The sequence below is a fragment of the Peromyscus leucopus genome, chromosome 2 (genome assembly GCF_004664715.2).
Source record: "Peromyscus leucopus breed LL Stock chromosome 2, UCI_PerLeu_2.1, whole genome shotgun sequence".
Taxonomy (NCBI): domain Eukaryota; kingdom Metazoa; phylum Chordata; class Mammalia; order Rodentia; family Cricetidae; genus Peromyscus; species Peromyscus leucopus.
The window spans coordinates 36799440-36812122 of record NC_051064.1 but is presented as its reverse complement, the minus strand read 5'-3'; positions in this window follow the sequence as shown (position 1 = coordinate 36812122).

Genomic DNA, 12683 nt, shown 5'->3' with positions numbered 1-12683 from the left:
GTCTTCTCCTGTAATTATGAGTAGTGTGAATAGCCTCTCAGTTGGAGTTACCGTTATCTTTATCCTTCCCAGCAAGAGCTTCAGTCTGATGATGTAGAACAAAATTTTGGGGAAACAGCCTAAGACTTAGTAATAGGAAAAAAAAGGTTATCCTAGGATGTTATTCAGGAATTGTTTGTGTTTGCCTGTGTGTGTGTGTGTGTGTGTGTGTGTGTGTGTGGTGTGTACATGCTTTCATTTCGCTTGGGCTCCCCAGAAAGGAACTCACATGACTGCCTTATTTACCTTGTTGGCGTAGAGGCCACTAATTTTGCACCACTCAGGTTCTATACCTGAATTTTTTCTTTTTTTTTTTTTTTCTTTTTTCTTTTTTTTTTTTTTTTTAAATTATAGCCTATATAATTCACACAGCAAGCTAACAGGGTAAATGTTATTTAATTTTTAATAAATGTTTGTATGATGAGTGCATTCTGGATTGATTTGTCTTCAAATTGCTCCCACTGTGACTTGTTGGTATTAACAAGGTACCAGAATGATAAGGGAGGAAAAAGGAACTTTGTTTTCCCGGATGGAGGTAGTCTGGACTGTTTCCATTTATACGGCTGATACCCTGTTCTAGAAGATATTTGATAGTACAAGAGGTGTATGATGAAACGTGGAATATATTTTGGCATTTTTTGCTTCCTTATGCAGCTTTTTGTATCATCGATCCCACTGTGCTTACAGCTGAAATCTTATTATGTTTTTTAAATACATAAAGAAGGTGGAATTCATTTGAAATGCAGAAGCTTTAAGAGTAAAGCTTCTGTCAAAACGTAGACTGAAAGCCTGTATTTGGCATTTGGACATATAATAAGAACAATTTTTTTTGTACTTTAGCTTAGAATTTTAACCAGTTTCATGTTGTCATGAGCTCAAGTGTCTCTAGAAAGTGTTTTTTTTTTTTTAATTTTTTTTTTTTTTAGCACTTAATGTTCAACATAATATTAAGACATAGTTTTCAAAAATATTCTTTCCACTCTGTTTGGCAAGGACTATAAATTGTTTCTGTTGAAAATATGAAGCACATCCATACAGACTCACATTATCAAGTGTTTTCATGTCTATTGTTTTCAATATTGTCTTGTGCTTCTTATTCACTGTGGTCACATGCAGGAAATACAGTTCAAAAGGATAAATAGGGTGTCTATAGATGGTATGGTTTCCAGAGGACATTTTATGCAAAATCCTCTCTATTTTCAAAGTTCCAAATTACACAGTCGGGTTCTCCTTTAGATTAATTATTTTTCAGAAGTCGATCTCTTATTATTTGGATTATTATTTTTATAATGCAAATTTCAATGTTATATTTTTGTCTCTAGAGAACTATGTACTATATTTGATATGTCACTATTTAAATATTAAACTCTCCATTGGTACTCATTTTAAATGGTCACTAAGTTTAAATTATCTCCTTTTTGTTGTAGTAAGGATACTTGTCCAGAAAGCTTTCCATAGGCGATATTATAAAGGGAACAGAAAAAGATGAGTCAAAATTGCTAAAAATAGCCTTCCTCATGCAATAGTTCTCTGTAGCAAACCTGTATATTATCACTATTGTTCTAAGAACTTAGAGTTTATAATTGCCATATTTAATGGTTATGGAATTCTATTACCTGGAATGAAATAAAGAAGAGAAATTAATTCCCCCTTCTCGTCTAAAATCATAGCAGTTTGTTTACTTATCACCATTTCAGAGGGCCCAAGCATTGTTTTTGGAAACGCAGAAGTTTTGCTGAACATGCCACCTAGATTGTCCAACTTTGATCTGTGTTTAATTCAGACCCCTGTTTTTCTTATTTATGTCAATGTGTGTTTTGGCCAATGCTGTAGTTTGTGAGGGTTAGGCAGATTGTTAAGGGGTGCTAGGTGAGAAGAGACAAATACGCCTAGGTGTTTTCTATCCACTTGGTGTTTATTTTATTGTTTATGTATGGGAAACTGAAATTAAGCATAAATCTATAGTTTCAAAAGATCAAAGAGAAACACTCTTGTATATTATCAAACAGACAAGTTATTGGTTATTTCCTTCATAATACCAAAGAAAATGATAACAGAAACTGTCTTATTTGGACATTTTTTCCTTTTAAGAACTTTTCATGTAGTTTCTCTTATGCTGTGCAAGGTAGTTAAATTTACAGACGAAAGCTCTGTTGTTCTGGATAACACAGTATGTAATACCCAAATGAATCTTTCATTGCTTTGTCACTGTTTTCTTGCCTTCATAGGTTAAAGCAGAGTATGTATCTGCTGTGAACATTTATGCATGTTTTCCTTATGAGAATCTAGCTGTTGAAAGATTTGTTGTGTACATAGGGACAGACATCTGCCCATAAGACGTTTGTGATCATTGCTGTGAAGGAGGTCACTGAGAACTTGGAGAAATATTGCTTAGCATCATGATTTTATTTGCAGTAGGAGACAAGTTGGCATGTTACTTCTTTTGCTTTTTTTTATTATTATTATTTACAGAAAACCATTCCTTAGTATGTACTACAGAAAATGATATTAACTTCATTTTGGATGTTGTCTTCCAAGGCCTTCCTGGGATCTGATTTATGTGGACGCTGTGAGCACTATATAAACAATATGTTGCCATGCTCTTATTCCTTGCCGTCCCACTTCCCTTTCCATCCTAGTAAATCCTTTGAAGGTTTTATTATTCAGGGTGGGAAGATTGAAGTGAAAGCTACAGAATGATTTAACACGGTGGGAACTTAATCAATAAGAGTGTTGGGAGAGCTCCCGGGAAAGGGTGTTGTTTTCCATCCAGATGATAATGAGGCCCCGTAGTAGCAACCTCTGGAGGGGAGTGCTGGGGCAGCGATTCTTTGGTGGTGCTTTTGCTGGTTGCTAATTAATAGTTTTGAGGCCGGTGGGGCACCTTTTGGCCTCTCTGACATTTGCAAGCTTTTCTGTGGCTTGTCCCACATGTCTTTCCACCATCAGGGGTCACTCTCAACTGGATCGGAGTCTGACAAGTCTAATTGGCTCGAATCTATGCAGATTTAAACATCTAGCCTACATGCCAAAAATCTGATGTTTTCTCATGCTGCTTCTGAGTTCCGGGCATTATGGGATCGGTGCATGCCTGAGTTATTATGTATCAGCTTATCCTCTTGTTAGCATGTTAAGGAGCAATTAGCTGGATGTGGTGTAGGAAATCGGGGAAAGCTTCAGTGCAGTTGAGTTGTAAATGTCTTTTATACTAAAAACCTGTCAGACCATTGAGCATGACTGGTTGGAAAGCAGATTGAATCGTATAGTCAAATTTTTTAAAGAGTGAATAATTTCCTGAGAGTTGGTTAAAAAAAAAATGAAAAGATCCTTGCTGTGCAAACACACAGCTATGGTGTAATGTAAATCACCCAAACACTCCTGCTTTACTCACTCTGTCTCCACTTCCTTCCTCCAGTTGCACATCTCTCCCAAATTCTAAACTTTTGTTGATTAAAAATCTCTGACATTTTTTCTGTTTAGTGGCAACTTGTAGATGAATTTTCTTATAGATGTCGCTTTTTCATCCCCGACAGCTTACAGGATTCTGAATTAGTGGCAGAGTATTGAGCTAGATGCACTCACAGCCAACCAAGTCATATAAATAAGATAATGCATTTGCACTTTTATCAGAAAGGATCTATTTTAGTTGACCATTATCACATACACAGAATACTATAGTAACTAGGTAGAAATATTGCTTTATAGTTTGTAAAATATTTTGTCTAGCTTAATGTTCATTATAATCTTGAGGATATAGTAGGTAAGGGTACGTTCATATCTTTAAACTTATACATTGGGATTTCAAGAAAAAGATGATTTATCCAATTTGCTTGTACTTCGGAGGCCATGACATTTTTATTCCAAACTGTTTTTTAACAATATGTATAAAAATAAGTTTTTCTGGAAATTACTTCATAAAATCTTTTTGACTATAGGCTCTCGGCTAATTTAAAAATATGTTGATATAGTCTTCAACCATTCAATAATTTTATCAAAGATTATCATAAAGTGGTAAATAATTTTACCTATGTAACTTGAAAAGTTTTAAAATAAAATCTATATTGCAACTATTTAACATTCAAAGAACAGAATACTGCAAGATTTTAAAGACTGAGTGAACATCATTTGATTTCTATTTTGTAGGGATATGCCTCATTTCTGGTAACTCACCTGCAGTCAACAACTTTTCTGTTACATGAGGAAAACCACACTAATTATCAAATCTCACATTTTATGAAAGGGTGATCTAGGAAGGTATTTCTAGTGTGGATAATAATCGAAAGTTTCAGTTCAATGCCTTTTTTAGTACTTTCCCTCCAAACACCTAAGAAACCCCAGAGTTCACTTTTCCTCTCTATCTGTAAAATTCACTGATGTCTCAGAATCACAGAGGTCTTAAACTGCCCCTGTTTGCCTCTCCACAGCTCTTTAATATCATTGTTGAAATTTTGAAAGGAACAATGTAAGATAAAATGAGGTATGGCTTCAGATGAAGTGTGTACAGTATGGTGATTGCACAATGTGCTAAAACTTATCTGATCTTTACTACTCGGAGTGGTAAAATTGCTTATACCAAGTATGGAGAGACAGCTTTTCTTGTTTTCAATTTATGCATTGTTAGAGACCTATAAAATAAGAAACGTGGACTTTAGAGATCAATTAAAAGAGAACTTAGATTTTAATTTATTCTACTCCCCATTTTATACACTTTAATTTTTTTTTACTACTTTTTCCAAGTAAGTTGAGGAATACATGTTCAGAAGTCAACTGGCAACACTTTGCTGTCTTTCATGGAAATATTTATTTGGACATTGTGTGACTTTCATTATTTTCATGAATTATACAAAGATTTTGAACATTAATTTGGGCAAATCAACATTTTTGTGAAGCAACTAACTAAATAAATAATGTTTCAATATTATCAGTTCAAGGAAAAATTGAGACAATTTGTAGTTCCCAAAGGGAAAAGGAATTCTAGCTTTAAAAATATCCATTATTTTTTTTACATCAGATGAATAGAAGTCCTATTTAGGGTCAGTGTAGTTTTCGTTTGTCCTGGCTTGATGTTACTGTTTTCATAGTTTCCAAACCACTTGAATATATTAATTGAATATACAGCTTCTGTTCTATTTGTCTGGACATTCTGTAATAGAATTAAATTACCAGAAGATTTGGATTTCTAGTTTGAACTTGCCATTAACTAGTTATGTAGTTCAGATCAAATTATTTACTTCTCCATAAGTCATGGTTCTTAGTAAGAAAGTAAAAACAATACACTTTCATCATATAATAATTACATTTTCCCAGAATTTTCACAGATAATCTTTAGAACATATGTTGAGAAGACTTATTATTAGCAACACCCCCCAAAATTTTCCCCAAACCTACCAACCAACCATCTGGCAATTTAGTCCTCTAGCCAGTCTATAGCCAACTAAGCACCATCAACAAAACAAATATATCTATTTAAAGTAGTGTTAATATTTTACAGACTACAATGCCTTGAATCATATAGACCTTGATTCAAATACTGGCTTAGTTCTTCCACTAAGTAGGATTTTTTGGAAAATTATATTGGAAAGTGAATTTTGTGGTGGTTTTGTTTTTCATCTCAAAGAATTATAGGAGAGAGAGAGAGAGAGAGAGAGAGAGAGAGAGAGAGAGAGAGAGAGAGAGAGAGAGAGAGACTCCCTGCAACAGACTTGGTTGAGAGTTCACTCACATGATTGTATCTCCTTCTCTGTTTCATGACAATATCAGACAAATGGATGTACAGTCAGGGAAATGTAGCTTAGTATTGATGCTTTTATGGTAATGGTAAAATATTGTGTTTTATCTGGCTTTGTTCCCTTGCTTAAATCACTGTATGTAAATCTTATCATTATGCATTAGCTAGGACAAAGGCTGGCTTTTGATATATATCTTAAATGTAAATGATTCAATATTATAAGTAGATCTTATCTTGGTGAAGGAGCCTAAGAAAAGCTAAGAAACACATTAACTTCTTGTGCCAAAGAGATGTGGTTTCTATGGGTTTCAATTTAGAGGAAGAAATCAGAGTAAGAGTCTTGTTATCCATCTAACAATCAAGGAGCAACATCTTGGGCAGAAGACTAAGGAGGAATGTGGACTGTGATCTAGACATATCAATTGTTTCAGCCAGATTTAACTTGTAGTCCAATAATGAGTAAGGGGCTGTGCATGAGGTTGGATTTGGACGTATCTGGGATAGAAAGAACCATATACAAGCTCATGAAAATTTTACCATGGATGTTTCAAGAGTCATTCTATGGAAGGCTCCAAGAGTTATGTTGAAATCACTGGTGAATCTACCTTTGATATGAAGCATCATAGGAAAGGAACATAAAGGTAAAGAAATGGAGAGCTGGTGTCTGGTTGGCTGCTTTTTGTCAGTTTGTTATTTGCAAATACCTTCACAAGTGTTAGTTAGGAATTGACTATATGACTTTCTTCTGTATGAGTACACAAATGTAAAGTCAGAATCAGGTGCTAGCAGAGGGCTTGATATCAATCAGGTTTTATTTACAAAGTCTTTTTATAATATTACTAACAAAAGAATATAGTTAAGAATTATTGTAAAAATTTATAATTATTTTCCCTCGAAGTCCTGCTTCTAAGAATTGCTTATAAATGTGTCTAGCATGTTTATTTACAGTATATTCAAAACTTTCCTTTTTTTTAAATCTCTGAAAGAACTTTCTCTCAAGCCCACAATCAAATCTGATAGCATCCATAAGAGTAACAGTGGATGTACACTTTCAAAATTGTAAGTCATTATAAAATAATGTAGGCCATTGTAAATCATAGCTAAAAACAGTCATAATGGAAATCTTTTGTCTGGCTTATTGACATATTATTCTGAGAACTGATCTTCTCTTGGACATAGTACCCCAAATTTTACAGCTCACCGTCCCTGTAAATAGAAAAGGTCTGCAAAATCTGCCTTTATAAACCCTAATGATTTCATGTTTTACCATATGTATTGAGCTGACAAAAATGAGAAGGGAAATTTGATGGTTTTCACTTCCCCCAACAGCTCTTGTTTCTTCCTACAAAGTTTTGTTATTAATTTCTATGTTACTCAAAGGTATATATGTAGCATTAATTATTTCTGTGAACTTCACTAGTACTTAGAAAAATATTTGCTTCTTTCTCAAATCATATTTTAGTCTCCACAATTTGAATAGACCATCAATCCTCATTTTCTAGTCATTGAGCAGCTGGTCTACAATAATCGACTCCTACCATATTGTTATTAGAAAGGAGTCCATTGCTCACTTCCTGGCAGTGGGCTTCATTTAAGACTCCTAGTTCCAAGGAGAAATTTACTGAATGAAGCACAGTACTCTGGAAAGAAAGCTAGAAGGAGCAATCTGTTGTCTCCAGAGCAACCGGCTTTTTGTGAAGAGGACCAGGTCTGAATGTTGATGCTAGTTTTCAACAGTATTTAGTAATATTTTTCCGAGAAAAATTTTATTTTTCTTAGAGAGTTTCATTTTTATTAAACTGATATTTAAAATTTAAATGATTTTATCAATCAGATTTTAATTGCTTGCAAAAGAAGTTAACTGGTTAAAGCAGAGCAATTCTTTGTTAAAAGTACAATAGATATTACAAGTTATTAAGATGATTTTATTTATATTTATTTATTTACTCTCTTGTGTGTGTTATATGTGTTCACATTTTTTTGTTTGTTTTTTGGTGTGTGTGCATGTGTAAATGTACATCAGGGGTCAAAGTCAGACATCTTCCTCAATTGCTCTCCATCTTATTTTTTTGAGGCAGGTTCTTTCACTGAATCTGGAGCTCATTTATGATGTAAGATTAGCTGGTCAGCAGGCTCCAGGAATTCTCCTGTCTCTGCTTTTTCAGGATCTGAATTCAGGTATTCATGCTTATACAGAGGCACTTCAAGGACTGATCCATCTCCCCGGCTTTTAAGAAATCTTTCCAGTCCCTGGAAAACTCAGAGTTTCAAGTGTAGCCTATACAGATGGGGACGTACCCAAGAATTATTTCCTAAAATGACTTGCTTGATCTAAACATGACACTTTGAAGCCTGGACAGTGCCCACTGGACTCTGAGTGTTGTTACTTTGATTTCTCTCTATGGACTTTGCAAGGAGTGGCTGGTGCCAGTGTCTTTATCTTCACTAGAACAAATTCTACTATGGTCATTCAGATACGTGGTGCTTTAGGTTTTGGCTGTTTTAACCATCTTGCCATCTTTAGGCTAACTCAGAGATTTAATCATTGAAAAATAGAAACAGCCATCTAGTAGAGTTCACACTAGGTGAGCATATATTAGGTAATTTTGGCATGGAGTAAGCTGTTATCTCAAGTTGGGCTGGAACAGTTTAAGTCATGCACTACTGTGGCCAACTTATTAGGTATATCTTGAAAGAGATTTATTTATTTATTTCATAGGGTTTTAACTAGACAAAGTTTAAGCACTTGTACAATTATTAGTTTAATTCGGGGGATATATATATATTTATTCTCCTTCATGTTAATTTCCTCACACTCTGTTTTCTCTACTTACAGGGACATCTGCTGAAAGTGTATTCTGTGTATGAACATTTTCTAGATATTCTTAGGGGAAGGTAGGGTACAGGTTTATGATAAGACTTTCCTTTTCAGTTTTACACTCTAAATAGAAACTGTTTCTGACTTCATAAACCCTGAGATAATGATGGAGAAAAAAAACTATATATGCGTTATGAAGTTCCATTAAACAAGATGGATTAACACACATTTATCTTCACTCTGTGAAGCCAACTTATAGTGAAAATTTTAGATAGGAATAAGGAATTGTAGGAAAGTAGATGAGCCTATAATGTGTGAAGGGCCCTTATTTTTTATTTCTTGTCTTTTATTAAAATAGATTATTTTTGCATACAATATATTCTGATCACAGTTGTCCTTTCCTCAACTCTCCCCAGTTCCTCTCCACCTCCCCTTCTATCTGGATTTACCCCTTTATGTCCTTCATTAGAAAATAATCAGGCATCTAAGGAAAAATAATAAACTAGAATATAACAAGGTACAGCAAAACCAAACTAATTGGAATAGGACAAAGCAAATAAGAAAAAGAGCCCAAGAAAAAGCACAAGAAGCTTATGTAGATGCAGAGACACACTTGTTCTCATACTTAGCAATCCCATGAAAACAGAAAAATGGAAGCCATAAATTTATACCCAAAGGCCAAAGTACCAGTGTGGAGTTAAAAAAATGAATAAATAAAATAAAAGTAAAGTAAAGTATAAAATGAAAGTTTTGACATGGCATTATGAGACAAGGAACCTCCAAAGATCCCTTTGAGTTTGTTTTCTGTTGGCCATCTACTAATGGCCATGCAACTACCCTTAAGAGAAATTTGTTTCCTCAGTGAGATTCCCTTGGAGAAAATTACTTTTTTATTTGCAAGTCCTTATCAGTTGAAGATAGCTTCTGAGTTAGAGATGGGGCTTGTTTCAACGTGTCCTTTCTGCCTTGGGACCCCCTGATGGGCAGGCTGGTGCAGGCTGTGCTACCTCACTCTCTGAGAATTCTTAAGTGTGTTTGGTCCTGGTTTGTAAGACGGCCTGGCTTCCTTGGTGTCCTCCATCCATTTGGATCTTACACTCTTTCCACCTTCTCTTCTACAGTGTTCCCTGAGCCCTGAGGGGAGGGATTTGATGGAGACATCCTGGAGTTCTGAAGTCTCTCTTTGCATATTGTCTGGCTGTGGGTCTCTTAGTTTGTTCCCATCTGTTTTAGAAGGAAGCTTCTCTGATAATGACTGAAGAAGGCATTGATCTATGAGTAAAGCAGACTTTATTTTTTTTTAAAACTATTTCTTTACGTAACTGTCTATCTTCTGTTTCCTCTTTCTTCCAAGCCTATGCACATTTTTACACACATTGTAAACAGTTTAGAGTTTTATTTAATTTGAATTTGTCTTATTGTTAAATCTATAATCTTCTCTGACTGGGAGAGATTTTAAATTGTTAAACTGCATGGCTAGTTCACAAATATAGGATAAATAGAATATTTTCTTTGTATATGCCAAATATAAATTGACTAGATATTGTAACTGTAATTCTTGCTTGATAACTGTTTAGTTATATGTAATTTTACTATGTTAAAATTAAAGCCTCCCTTTTTGATTAGACAGAAAAGGGGAAGTGCTGTGGAATGTCATTCTGTATTCTGTGAACATGTGTTGCTTGATTGGTTGACAAACAAAATGCTGATTGCCAATAGCCTGATAGGAAGTATAAGTAGGATATGCAGACAAGGAGAATTCTGGGAAGAGGAAGGCTGAGTCAGAAGTCCCCAGCCAGACACAGAGGAAGCAAGATGACAAGGCAGAACTGAGAAAAGATACCAAGCCACATGGCTAAACATAAATAAGAATTATGGGTTAATTTAAGTGTAAGAGGTAGTCAGTAGTGAGCCTGAGCTAATGGCTGAGCAGTTATAATTAATATACACTTCTGAGTGATTACTTTATAAAAGGCCATGGGAACAGAGGGGAGGGAGGACCAGAGAAAACCTACAACTACAATTTTTCACTTTCTCTTCTATCAGGCTCAGTGTATCTGGTCTTACGTTGAGGTCTTTGATCCATTTGGAGCGGAATTTTTCACAGGGTGATAAGTATGGATTTATTTGGATTCTTCTAACATGCAACCATTTAGTTTGGCCAGTACAATTTCTTGAGGATTGTCTTTTTCTCCAGTGTGTATTTCTAGCTTCTTTATCAAAAATCAGGTGTACACAGGTGCAAGGACTTATGTCTGTGTCTTCAGTTGAATTCCATTGATTATCTTGTCTGTTTTTGTGCCAATATTATCCTGTTTTTATTATTATAACTCGAGTACAGCTTGAAAACAGGGATGGTGATACCGCCAACATTTCTCTGATTAATCATGAATGTTTTAGCTATCCTGGCTTTTTTGTTGTAGCTTTTTTTCCTTTTCTGTATGTGTGTTGTATTTGTGTGTGTGTTTCCATATGAAGCTGAAAATTGCCATGTCAAGATCTGTGAAGAATTACATTGTTGTAATTTTAATGGGGATTGCATTGAATCTGTGGATTACTTTTGGTAGAGATTGCCATTTTACTGTATTAATCCATAAAGATGGAAGGTCTTTCCATCTTCTGATTTCTTCTTCAATGTTTGATTTCCCCAGTGTCTGTTTTTATGTTCCCCTTTTCATCTCTAAATTTATTAATTTTGATCTCCTCTCTCTGATGTTTAGCTAATTTGGATAAGAGTTTTTGTCTTTCCAGTTCCATCCATTTGCTATTCCCCCCATGGGAGAGCTTACTCTTTTGGAGGAGGGGATGAGGAGTGGGTCAGGGGAGGGGGCTCTGTAGGGGTGTGGAGAGTGGGAGGAGGGATGATTGGGGGAATCTATGGTTGGTATGTAAAATTAATATTTTTTTTTTAAATAAAGGATGTTTTTGTCTTGTCTTTGTCAATTTGTCAAACTTACTGATTTTCTCCAAAAAAACCCCATTTCTCTTTGTTTCATTAATTCTTTGTTTTTTTGGTTTGTTGTTTTCTGTTTTATTGATTTTATCCCTGAGTTTGATTGTGTTTTGCACTCTATTTCTTTTGGATATAATTTTTTTTCTCTTTGTTCTAAAGCTTTCTGGTATGCTGTTAAGTTACTAGTATGAAATTTCTCTTTTTTTTTTAAATGTAGATACTTAGTGCTGCGAATTTACCTCTAAGAACTGCCTTCATTGTACCCCAAAAGTTGTGATATGCTGTGTTTTCATTTTCATTAAATTCTAGAAAAGTTTTAATTTCATTCTTAATTTTCGTCTTGATCCACTTTTCATTCAGCAATGAGTTATTCAGTTTCCATGTAAGTTTTCTAAGTTTTCTGTTGTAAATATCCATCTTGAATTTGTGGTTGTCTGATAGGATGCAGGGTGTTATTTCAATTTCCTCATATCTCTTGAGACCTGCTTTGTGTCTAAGTGTGTGGTCAATTTTAGAGAAAGTTCCATGAGGTGCTGAGAAGACATTGTCTTCTTTTATGTTTTGTGAAATGTTCTGTAAATATCTGTTAGGTCCATTTGGTTAATGGTGTCAGTTAGATCTAGAATTTCTGTTTAGTTTTTGTCTGATGGGTTGTCTGTTTACCAGAGTGGAATATTGAAGTATCATACTATCAGTATGTGAGGGTCAGTGTGGGATTTAAGCTATAGTAGCAATTTTTTTTTAAATGAACTTGGATGCTCTTGTGTTTGGGACATAGATGTTGAAAATCGAAAGACCCCCTTGATAGATTTGTTTGAGTATGTAGTGTCCTTTCTGACTCTTCTGATTAATTTTAGTTTGAAGTCTATTTTGCCAGATATTAAGATTGATATATCAGTTTGCTTCTTAGGTCTATTAACTTGAAATATGTTTTTCGATCCTTTTATCATGAGCTGATGTCTGTCCTTGATGTAAAAGTCTGTTTATTGGATGCAGCTGAAGCATGGATTCTGTTTTTATATCCTTTCTTTGAGTCTGTGTCTTTTTATTGAAAAATTGAGATTATGAATGTTGAGAATTACCAAGGAGAAGTATTTGTTGATTCCCGCCTGTTATTTTATTTTGTGGTGTTTATTTTTTTCTCC